This window comes from Sphaeramia orbicularis, unplaced genomic scaffold (genome assembly GCF_902148855.1).
Source record: "Sphaeramia orbicularis unplaced genomic scaffold, fSphaOr1.1, whole genome shotgun sequence".
Taxonomy (NCBI): domain Eukaryota; kingdom Metazoa; phylum Chordata; class Actinopteri; order Kurtiformes; family Apogonidae; genus Sphaeramia; species Sphaeramia orbicularis.
Window position 1 is genome coordinate 22,501 of NW_021941580.1, and position 12,500 is coordinate 35,000.

The 12,500-nt window shown below is 41.9% G+C and overlaps 1 pseudogene; it reads right to left on the reverse strand.

Moving 5' to 3' along the window:
* LOC115416251 (zinc finger CCHC domain-containing protein 2-like) overlaps positions 1-7,646 on the reverse strand; it is a 25,110-nt pseudogene extending 17,464 nt beyond the window's left edge.
* Positions 7,647-12,500: the final 4,854 nt, after the last annotated feature.

Here is a 12,500-nt window from a genome sequence, read left to right on the forward strand (position 1 = left end):
TGCTATGTGTACGAGGGCCGTTCAATAAGTTCATGGCCTCACCCAGAGACAGAACAACACAGACTGATAATTTATATTTTATTTTTCAACATAATCTCCATTTACAGCAATGCACTTGGTCCATCGATGTTCAAGCATCACTATCCCATCACGAAAGAATGTAACATCCTGTATTATAAACACCAGTATTTCTGGGTGAGGCCATGAACTTATTGAACAGCCCTCGTATGTGCCGGCTGAGAGGAGAAAGCAAACTGTCCGAGTAATGCTGAATCAAACTGTGTGTAACTCCTGCAGTTCAACGCCTGTATGTGTCAGTCATTCTGTTGTTTGCTAAATAATTTCACATGCAAACGTGCAGTTAGAAACATGTTTATGACGTTATTTTGGATGTGTTATTACAATGTGTTATTAACATGTTAAGCTAATTCGTTTATGCTTGCAGTCACAGATGGTTGCTAATTCTTTATGCAGGCTCATGTTAAGTTTATGTAAATTCATTGGTTGTGTTTAATATGCCAGCCTTTGAGCTAACCTTTACTTATTTACCATGTGACTGTTGTATTAGCAGTCAATTTAAGTTTATATAATTACATCTATGTATTCTCCGTGAATATGCATATCATGAATAGACATAACTAAATGATTTATTTTATTATTTTTTTCGTAAGTTCCTTCCCTTATGTCCGAAACTGACTTACGGTAACACCGAAAGGACAAAACATACGTTAAGGCAACTTATTCCCACACTAGAGGGCCCCCTTTGTTTTACTTTGAACAACTGAACATCACATATTATTGGGCTTACTAGTATTAGTACTAATTAGTGAGTTTAAGACTCCTGTCAATTAATCACAAACGGAAATAAACTGGTGTGGACATAAACATGGAGAAAAGTAGCGGTCCTGGTTCCATGAACATTTTCATTTTAAATGTCTTCAGATGGTGGGGTTGATAAGGCTAAGTTGTTTGGAAGCACTGACATGTGGAATTATTTTTATCACCAGAGTACTTCAGTCTGACATATCACTTAAAGGCAATACATGCTGTTGATGCCACCCCCCCCCCCCCGCCCAAAAAATATGACTATGTGATTAATCGCGATTAATCACAGAAATCCAGCAATTAAAAATTTTCATCGCTGCCCAGCACTAATTATATATATATATAATATATATATATATATATATATATATATATATATTTTTTTTTTTTTTTTTTTTCTTTGCTGATACTAGTTATTGTACCTGAATAGAACAGCTGAAACCCATAATCATTTCCTGTGGGTTTAATAATTCAACTGGACACTAGGGCGGCCTCACAGACAGAAAAAAGTGCTTTTAGGATGATTCAAATAAACATTATTTAAAAAAAAAAAAAGTGTTGAATAATAATAAATAAAATATAACAGTAAAGAAAACCAAAAAAAACAAAAATGAACCTCCACCATATCTGCATTTGAATAAATACCTAAAAATATTGATACAATACTTTTTAATATCGATACCAGAGGTTTTCTACGGAGCCCGGGAGGGGACATGCAAAAAATAAAAAGTATTGCGTTATAACGCAAAAACTATTGCGATATAACACAATAGTTTGCGTTATAACACAATCATATCTGCTCTCATCTTTATGAGGTCCGTACATAATCCGTTGTAGTCCAGTTCGGGTCCGACCGTGCCAGGTCTGACACGCCCCCCTGTCCTGTGTAGTATGACCATTTAACTCTGTCATTATTTGTCCGATCGGAAAAATTCCAACGGTTTCTGAATGAAATTCCTATTTGCCCAGCTTCACGTCTGTGTGCAGCTTCATGGATACAGGTGGATGTGCGCAGAGTGTGAATGATCTGCACATGAGAAGGAGGATGTGCGCATTGGATTAAAATCCTTTATACTGCTGAGCCTAAAATGGTCCACCTGGACTGGTTTTTCTTATTTCAATCATAAAAAGGTCAGAAAATATGCTTTGAGTCGTTTTGTCAATTTTTGGAGAACACTTCGAACGTTCAATATAGCAGTCACTGTTTGTTTTAATACTGTAATAACAGTTTAAAATGACGAAAAACACTAAAATGGAATTAGTTTTTTTTTTTGTTCGTTTTAGCAGAAAAACACTGAAATTACACATGGATACAATATGTGAAAGTTAAATATGAACTTTGAAAGTATAAAAAGTATTTAAAACAAACTGTGTGAGTATTTTCCTTTTATTGTGCAAAAACAGGGTAAAAAATCCAAACTCTACAGGTGTTTTACCCCCAACAAACAGGGCATTTGTCTGTTCTGTGTCTGCAGAGTTCCTTCATGTTCATGGTTCTGCACAAACAGTTGTGTCAGTTCACAGCTCTGATCCAGGCAGTGCTCCTATGGCCCAGTCTGAACATGGAAAAGAGTCTGTTCACACCTAAAGTCAGTCCTCCTGTGGATGTGTTCACTGTCTGTGGTAAAAGTCACTCCTCCTGTGGATGTGTTCACTGTCTGTGGTAAAAGTCAGTCCTCCTGTGGATGTGTTCACTGTCTGTGGTAAAAGTCACTCCTCCTGTGGATGTGTTCACTGTCTGTGGTAAAAGTCCGTCCTCCTGTGGATGTGTTCACTGTCTGTGGTAAAAGTCAGTCCTCCTGTGGATGTGTTCACTGTCTGTGGTAAAAGTCCGTCCTCCTGTGGATGTGTTCACTGTCTGTGGTAAAAGTCAGTCCTCCTGTGGATGTGTTCACTGTCTGTGGTAAAAGTCAGTCCTCCTGTGGATGTGTTCACTGTCTGTGGTCTTTGAACTCATCCTCAGGCTCTTCCTCCGTCCTTCATCTGTGTGTGGACAGTCTTCAGTCTCTGCTCTCATCTCCACAGCCTTTGTTCATCACCATGACTTCTCCCTCTTCATCCTTGAATGTAACTTCTGGTGGACACATGGAAAAATAACACACACAGAACAATGTATTAGACAAACAAAACAAAGTAAAATTGTACTATTGAAGAAAAAAAGTCACCGAACATCAGCGCATGCGCTCTTACTTTGTAGAGCGTCATGCGCACTTTTACGCACAGAAAGTCCAACATACTACAAACTAACACATATTCTACATGGTTCCTACTTTATTCTATAAAACCACCATGCAGTATCAGCCTCAGTTTACACATATACTAAAGTGAAACAGGTAAAAACTACATGGAAAAAAGCAGACAGTGCTTCAGTCATGGAGAAAATCCACTAAATGGAACAGGGTGAACTTTACCTTTCTTCTTCAGATGTTGCTCCATCAGTCGCTCCTTCGGTCACAAATCCATCCCAAACCTCCAGGGGGGTCATGGAACTTGGGATATCTGTCTTGCCTACATTTTCCAAAACTAGATCTAATCCGTTCTCCACTCCGTTGTGCGCTCCGGTTCTCCGCTCCGTGAATCCGCTCTGCTGTGTGCATCCCCAGTCACACAATGGCTTATTTTGCGGCTTCTAGGACAGGTGCCCGTGAAATTTTCGCATTGACCCGAGAATGTCCATAAAGCACAGAGTCTCAGGTTTCAGAAACTGTTTGGAATTTTTCCGATCGACCAATAATGAAAGAGTTACGGTCATGTGAACTGCACATGCAGAGGGCACAGGACTGCAGGTACAGGTGTGTCTGACCTGACCCACCTGTCCGATCCAGAACGCAGATCCCAATGCAAAACTATCGTGTTACAACGCAATACTTTTGCGTTATAACGCAAAAACTATTGCATTATAACGCAATACTTTTGAACTATTGCGTTATAACGCAATAAATTTTTTTCTCTTCATGTCCCTTCCGGGCTCCGTAGTTTTCCGTCATTAAAAAAAAAAAAAAAAAAAAAAAAAAAATCCGTCAGTGATGGAATATTTTCGGTTAATGCGACCTCTGATCGATACAGTATTGTGAAATAAAATACTGCGATATATTACAGAACTGATATTTTCTACCAGCCCTACTGGACACCATACCAGACTGGTCCCATCAGCACAAACAAACCCTACGAACTCTGAGTACAGCACAACAACAGGTCAGGTACAACAGGGACAACAACATTCCCTGTGGGATTTCCACCCCCCCCCCCCCCCCCCCCCCCAAATCCCTGTGTCCTGTCATCGTCCCACACAGCCTCCATCCAGACCTGCTCTAAAAATGGAAAGCCTGATTTGATTCAGAGTGTGCTGTGTGGACCAGAACAGGGCTGGTCTGGTCTGGGTGGTGATGTCACGGTTCTAAGTACGTCCATCCGTCGTCATGACGACCGTCTGAGCTCTGGACACCTGTGTGGTCCATCCCACTGGAGCAGCTTCATGTAGGAGAACCCAACCGGAAGGACGTGGACAGCCCCGTTCATTCCACACACACTACAGAGTACAGCTGAACTGGTGCAGAGGCCGACCCAGGCTGACCTTTGACCCAAGGCTGACCTTTGAGCCCTGCACTAGTGGAACATCCTGACACTTGAGTCTGCATTCCAGCCAGGATGTCTCCTTCCCATCAGGCACTGCACTGTGTCCACCTACATGTGAAGCGGCTAAAATTTCCTTCGGGGGTCAAATGAGTGTCCATTTTTGTCAAAAAAAACAAAACAAAACAAAACAGTTGTCCTACAGTCACAGAAGTGTGTGTAAATAATGCTAATCCATTTGTGCACAGACTACTGATATTCTCTGACAGTGGAAGCTCTATTTTCATAAATATTGGATTTGGAATAGCACGTGGATGTGAAAACTTTTGCTGGTGGACGGACGTGACATTACCCATGATGCTCTGGTCAGTCCCAGTACTTTATTAGGAATAAACTTCTAGACTTCCTATTGCTAATTGTGCTCTTCTTCATAATGTTGGTATTGTGGATCTAAAACAATCCCAGCTGACACAAAAACACTAAATGTGTCAGTGGACGGATGTGACATGGTTGTTGTGGATCCCATCATACTGATGCTCTGCAGCCATGTCAGCGTTACACTAATGATCCCTGTGCAAAAACTAGGAGCACTATTATTTATTGGATAGTTTAGCATCAGACTACAGAGGAAAGAACAATATAGAATTGTTCTTTGTGTCTAAAAATGCTTCTTATTGTAAAAGTGTTGATGTAAACAGTGCTGTGTGCCATTCTTCATGTATGTATTGGTGGAACAGAAGCAGGATGGATCAGCACCATACTCCAGATTGAACCTGTACAAATAAAACATGTGATATGGAGAGAGAATCTGGGAAGAAAAACTGGGGAATCCAAAAGAAGAGAAGATTTGTTTTTTCAGCTCAATTCAGTTCAAATAGAACTTGTCCATTTGTGACATGAAAATATAGCAATTAATTGTGCTGAAATGGTTCATTTTGAGCTGAAAACATAGTTCATATGAGCATCAACATGTTGAACAGAACTGAAATCCTGTCCATTTGAACAACTGTCATTTACCAACACAAAGTTCCTTTGGATTCACTGAGACTGATTTAATATGAACACAGACACAAAGAAGAGCTCTGAGCACATTTGAGACTAAATATTTGTATCATTTGTAGATCCGTAAGTTGTGTTAATAATAAGCTCGAGACGAAATACTGTAGAAATTGTTCTTATTTAGGTCCAGACTCCATAATTCTACCCATATTCTGTCTGTGGAACATGGTGTGTAAAGTACATGTAGAAATGATAAGTTGAGGCAGAATATAGTTGAAATTGCACCCATTTTTGTCATGCAATGTCTTTTTTTCAGGTTATTCACATCTTTATCTAAATATTTAGATTATTATTTAATCTAAATATTTTCTTAATTTAATGGAGGGGGGGGGGGTTGTACTAAACTGGAGTTGTGATTATGAGGTCCTGTTCATGAGGATCGGACACAGAACATTACATTTTTTCATTTGACAAATTCATTCTGCAGGTCTGATTGGACCCTTTGGTGTCCTGGTTCTGGCCCACGGGCCTTATGTTTGACACCTGTGCTTTAAAACATACAGAACCGTTTAGAGTTGACCTTATTTCTGATTCTGTCATTATTTCCTACTCTGATCCCTTCAGATCACTCTGGGCTGAATGTAGACCAGGGTTCTCAACTCCTGTTCTTTCAGGTTCCACATTCAGTCTGATGTGATCTGCAGTAAAGTAATAACAGAAGAACCTATAAATATGACAACTAACATTTTATGTCTGTGTTTATAGTGCAAAAAAAAAAAAAACCCATTAAATTATGAAAATACTTACTTTAATAAACTTATCCACACAACAAAGTGTGAATAACCTTAAAAACTGAAATTTTCCTAAGAAAAATCAGGTCAATTTTAACAATATTCCGCCTCCACTTCTCATTTGTCCATGTGCATTATCTTTACAGTTGTACTAAACTGGAGTTGTGATTATTTCCAGGTTCTTCTGTTATTATTTTACCAGTGCAGTCCAAACTGGGCTGAATGTGGAACTGAACTAACAGGGACTTTGACAGACCTGCTAAGACTGACAGAAGCGACACACTGGAAGTTACATAACGGGACCGAAGGAATAAAGTCCCGCAGATCCAATCCAGATCCCCATGCACATGAACATGTCTGATGGAACCGGTTCAAACCACCTGCTCCACTCTGCTGCTAGCAGCTCCAGCTAGCTTCAAGCTAACTCATTAGCTGTCATGACAGAGCGAAAGCTAACTCTGGAAAAGACATGTTACGTATGAAACAGCCCGATATTTGACGGTTTGGTAGCGATTAAAGTAAATCTTATTCCATTTATATGATTAACAGGCTGAAGTAGAGACAAAATCACCCTTTCAGAACACCAGTTGGAGTTGTGGAACTTTCAGCTAGCATTAGCATTAGCAGTCATGCTAGGTTAGCTTAAATGCTCCTTACCGGGGACTGGGCCGCTCCTCCTGCCCACACCGGTCCGCCCGTCCTCTTCCATGGACAGCTCTATTTTGTCCAGCTGTCCTCGGACTATCTCCCGCTGATGGAAGTGGAAAGCCGGGTGTAGAGAGGCCATGGTGAACAGCAGCGCCAACTGCTCCAGAGGTCCCACCGCGGTGTCCTGTACAGACAAGCCGCAGGAGGGCTCCGAACGCCCGTACGCGGTTCCGTCCTGAACCGGGTGGGTGGTGGAGGAGGTGGGGGTGGGGGTGATGGGGGTCCCTGAACGGAGGAAGGGAGCAGGCATAGTTTTTGCAGAACAGGCCCGGGTCCACATGGCTCAGGATCCGGAACAGGATCCCGGCACATTCCCGGCTGTCGGAGCCGAGCAGAGACAGACTGACCAACAGTTTGGGACCGGACCACCGGGTCCAGCACGTCCGACAGCAGCCCCAGCTCACCGGGACTGTTGGCCCGGAACTCAAAGTCCCGTAAAACGTGGTAATCTTTCCGGGCCAGGTCCTCCAGGTAGGAGCCCAGGAAGCGGAGCTCCAGCGGCTGGCACATAGGAGCAGCCCGCACATGAGCTCCAGCCGCCGGGCCGGCTCAGCTGCAGGCCGAACCACTCGAACACCGTCTCCTTGTCCAGTGGAGGTGGAACCGGCTGACGTGCGGGCTCCTCCAGCCCGCCGCCGGCCACTGGGGACAGAGGAGGTGCCGCCCCGGGGATGTGCGTGTGATCCGGCGGATCGGCAGGCCCGTCCTGGGCCGGTCCGTCCGCTCCTGCTTCGGCCGTTTTCATCAGTAGCTTCATTTCATCATTCCTCAGCTCCTCAGGGTCTTCAGGGTGTTCAATAGGGGCCTGTTGTGCATCCCGTCCAGCCCCCCCGGCCCCTCTGAGCTGAAGCCAGTCTGAAACATGTCCCACTGTCCAGCTTCTGCTCCACTGCTTCAGCTTCTGCTTCCGCCATACAAACACCACTGCCTTTTTCCGGTCTACACTCTTTTTCTACGGCTCATTTCCGGCAGAGCAGCTGGGTCCGAACCCTTCCACTGCACCCTGCAGGTGGACCTGGTAAACACTACAAAGAAAGAAAAGAAAAAAAAAGGTAAACACTACAAAGAAAGAAAGAAAAGAAAGAAAAGGTAAACACTACAAAGAAAGAAAAGAAAGAAAAGGTAAACACTACACAGAGACACCAGGGTTCTAAAGTCCTGTTCTTTCAGGTTCCACATTCAGTCTGATCTGATCTGCAGTGGATCCAACCAGTAAAATAAGAACAGAATAATGATAAATAATGAATACTGACAATTTATGTCTATGTTTTAGTGCAAAAAAAAAACATAAATTATAAAATACTTACTTTTATAAACTATCCAAACAAAAAAAGATGTGAATAACCTGAAAAAACTGAAATTTCTTCAGAAAAGTCAGTGTAATTTTCCCAGTCTTCTTCCTCCACTTCTCATTAGTCCATGTGCATTCTGGATCAGATCTACAAAGACACTAAACACTGAGGAACAGGAAGAAAAGCGTTCAAACTGGACTGAATTTAATACAGACATTTCAGGTTATTTCAGGTTATTCACATTCACATATGGATGGACACCCCAGTGTGTCCATCCACTGAAACACACAACACACACACACACACACACAACACGCACACACACACACATATATTATATATTATATATATATATATATATATATATATATATATATATATATGTATATATATTATATAATATATATTATATATATATATATAATATATATATATATGTGTGGTGTGTGTATACATACACATACATATATATATATATATATATATATATATATATATATCATTATTTATTATTTTAATTTTCTTATTCTCTTTTGTTCATCTTGTTAATTTCATTTATTATTTTACTTGTTTTTTTTTTCATTTTGTTGCCCTTTAAAAAAAAAAAAAATTTTCTTCAGTTTGTGATTTATTTTGTTCATGTTACTTATAATTTTGTTGATTTCTTATTTATTGTATTCATTTCTTATGCCATTTTTGTTCATTTTGTTGCTTATTTTACTCTTTTTTATTTCCTTACGGGATGGTCATACTGGACAGTGGTAGTGGACGGTGGTTGGAGACGGTGGTAGTAGATGGTGGTAGTGGACGGTGGTAGTGGACGGTGGTAGTGGACAGTGGTAGTGGATGATGGTTGTGGACGGTGGTAGTAGACGGTGGTAGTGGACGGTAGTAGTGGACAGTTGGTGGAGGTTTTGTCCTGTTCCTTTCTCAGTCCAGTCTCTTCTGTAGTTACGCGGTTGTTCCACCAGGGGGCAGCAGAGCTCAGATCCATGTGTTTCTGCAGCACAGACTGAAACCAACTGAAGAGACATTCACACATTGAAGGCAGTGTCCTCAGATTACAGACACACTATAGTGAGGACAGTGTCCTCAGATTAAAGACACACTATAGCGAGGACAGTGTCCTCAGATTACAGACACACTATAGCGAGGACAGTGTCCTCAGATTACAGACACACTATAGTTGAAGGCAGTGTCCTCAGATTACAGAAACACTATAGCGAGGGCAGTGTCCTCAGATTACAGACACACTATAGCGAGGGCAGTGTCCTCAGATTACAGACACACTATAGTGAGGGCAGTGTCCTCAGATTACAGAAACACTATAGCGAGGACAGTGTCCTCAGATTACAGACACACTATAGCGAGGACAGTGTCCTCAGATTACAGACACACTATAGCGAGGACAGTGTCCTCAGATTAAAGACACATATAGCGAGGACAGTGTCCTCACATTACAGACACACTATACCGAAAGCAGTGTCCTCAGATTACAGACACACTATAGCGAAGACAGTGTCCTCAGATTAAAGACACACTATAGTTGAAGGCAGTGTCCTCAGATTACAGACACAACTATAGCGAGGACAGTGTCCTCAGATTACAGACACACTATAGCGAAGACAGTGTCCTCAGATTAAAGACACACTATAGTTGAAGGCAGTGTCCTCAGATTACAGACACACTATAGCGAGGCAGTGTCCTCAGATTACAGACACACTATAGCGAGGACAGTGTCCTCGGATTACAGACACACTATAGAAAAGACAGTGTCCTCACATTGCAGACACACTATAGCGAAGGCAGTGTCCTCGATTACAGACACACTATAGCGAAGACAGTGTCCTCAGATTACAGACACACTATAGCGAGGACAGTGTCCTCAGACTACAGACACACTATGGCGAGGACAGTGTCCTCAGACTACAGACACACTATAGTGAAAGCAGTGTCCTCACATTACAGACACACTATAGCGAAGGCAGTGTCCTCAGATTACAGACACACTATAGCGAAGACAGTGTCATCAGATTACAGACACACTATAGCGAGGACAGTGTCCTCAGACTAAAGACACACTATGGCGAGGACAGTGTCCTCAGACTACAGCACACTATAGTGAAAGCAGTGTCCTCAGATTACAGACACACTATAGCGAGGACAGTGTCCTCAGATTACAGACACACTATAGCGAGGACAGTGTCCTCAGATTACAGACACACTATAGTTGAAGGCAGTGTCCTCAGATTACAGAAACACTATAGCGAGGGCAGTGTCCTCAGATTACAGACACACTATAGCGAGGGCAGTGTCCTCAGATTACAGACACACTATAGCGAGGGCAGTGTCCTCAGATTACAGAAACACTATAGCGAGGACAGTGTCCTCAGATTACAGACACACTATAGTTGAAGGCAGTGTCCTCAGATTACAGACACACTATAGCGAGGACAGTGTCCTCAGATTACAGACACACTATAGCGAGGACAGTGTCCTCAGATTAAAGACACATATAGCGAGGACAGTGTCCTCACATTACAGACACACTATACCGAAAGCAGTGTCCTCAATTACAGACACACTATAGCGAAGACGTGTCCTCAGATTACAGACACACTATAGCGAGGACAGTGTCCTCAGATTAAAGACACATATAGCGAGGACAGTGTCCTCACATTACAGACACACTATACCGAAAGCAGTGTCCTCAGATTACAGACACACTATAGTGAAGACAGTGTCCTCAGATTACAGACACACTATAGCGAGGACAGTGTCCTCAGATTACAGACACACTATAGCGAAGACAGTGTCCTCAGATTAAAGACACACTATGGTTGAAGGCAGTGTCCTCAGATTACAGACACACTATAGCGAGGGCAGTGTCCTCAGATTACAGACACACTATAGAAAAGACAGTGTCCTCACATTGCAGACACACTATAGCGAAGGCAGTGTCCTCAGATTACAGACACACTATAGCGAAGACAGTGTCCTCAGATTACAGACACACTATAGCGAAGACAGTGTCCTCAGACTACAGACACACTATAGCGAGGACAGTGTCCTCAGACTACAGACACACTATAGTGAAAGCAGTGTCCTCAGATTACAGACACACTATAGCGAAGACAGTGTCCTCAGACTACAGACACACTATAGCGAGGACAGTGTCCTCAGCCTACAGACACACTATAGTGAAAGCAGTGTCCTCAGATTACGACACACTATAGTGAAAGCAGTGTCCTCAGATTACAGACACACTATAGCGAAGACAGTGTCCTCACGACTACAGACACACTATAGTGAAGACAGAGTCCTTAGATTACAGACAACACTTTCGCAAAGACAGTGTCCTCAGATTACAGACACACTATAGTGAAGACAGAGTCCTCAGATTATAGACACACTATAGCGAAGACAGTGTCCTCAGATTACAGACACACTATAGTGAGGACAGTGTCCTCAGATTATAGACACACTCGAGTGAAGACAGTGTCCTCACATTACAGACACACTATAGTGAAAGCAGTGTCCTCAGATTACAGACACACAATAGTGAAGACGGTGTCCTCACATTACAGACACACTATAGTGAAGGCAGTGTCCTCAGATTACAGACACACTATAGTGAGGACAGTGTCCTCAGATTACAGACACACTATAGTGAAGGCAGTGTCCTCAGATTACAGACACACTATAGCGAGGACAGTGTCCTCAGACTACAGACACACTATAGCGAGGACAGTGTCCTCACATTACAGACACACTCTAGTGAAGACAGTGTTTTTCACATCACAGATGTCCTGTCCAGTTGGGACGGTCCATATACAGTAGTGTATTAGTGCCACATCAAAACAATTTCATCACTTTTCCCTACGACAATAAAGTTAAAATATCAACAATAAAATCATAATATTATGAGAATAAAGTCATACTTTAAAATAACTCATAATTTTAGAGAATATCAGACTTTTATAAGATTAAAGTTGTTTCATTTTGATCTATAGAATAGAATAGAATAGAATAGAATAGAATAGAATGTCTTTATTGTCATTGTACAGGTACAACAAAATTAAAAAGTGCGGTCGTCCTCGGTTCCATAAAAAAAAATGTTTGAATAATGCAAATGAAAGAGTATAAAAAACTAAAATATAAAAGGTAAACCCTGACGACATAAATATCTAAAAATCAGCCTTAAAAAAGAGTGTTACTAAAAGTGTAACAGACACATTAAACCTCCTCATATACTCTGGACAACATTCAGCTGTCCACACAGTTAGTGTATGTCCAGCAGAGTTCAGTGCAG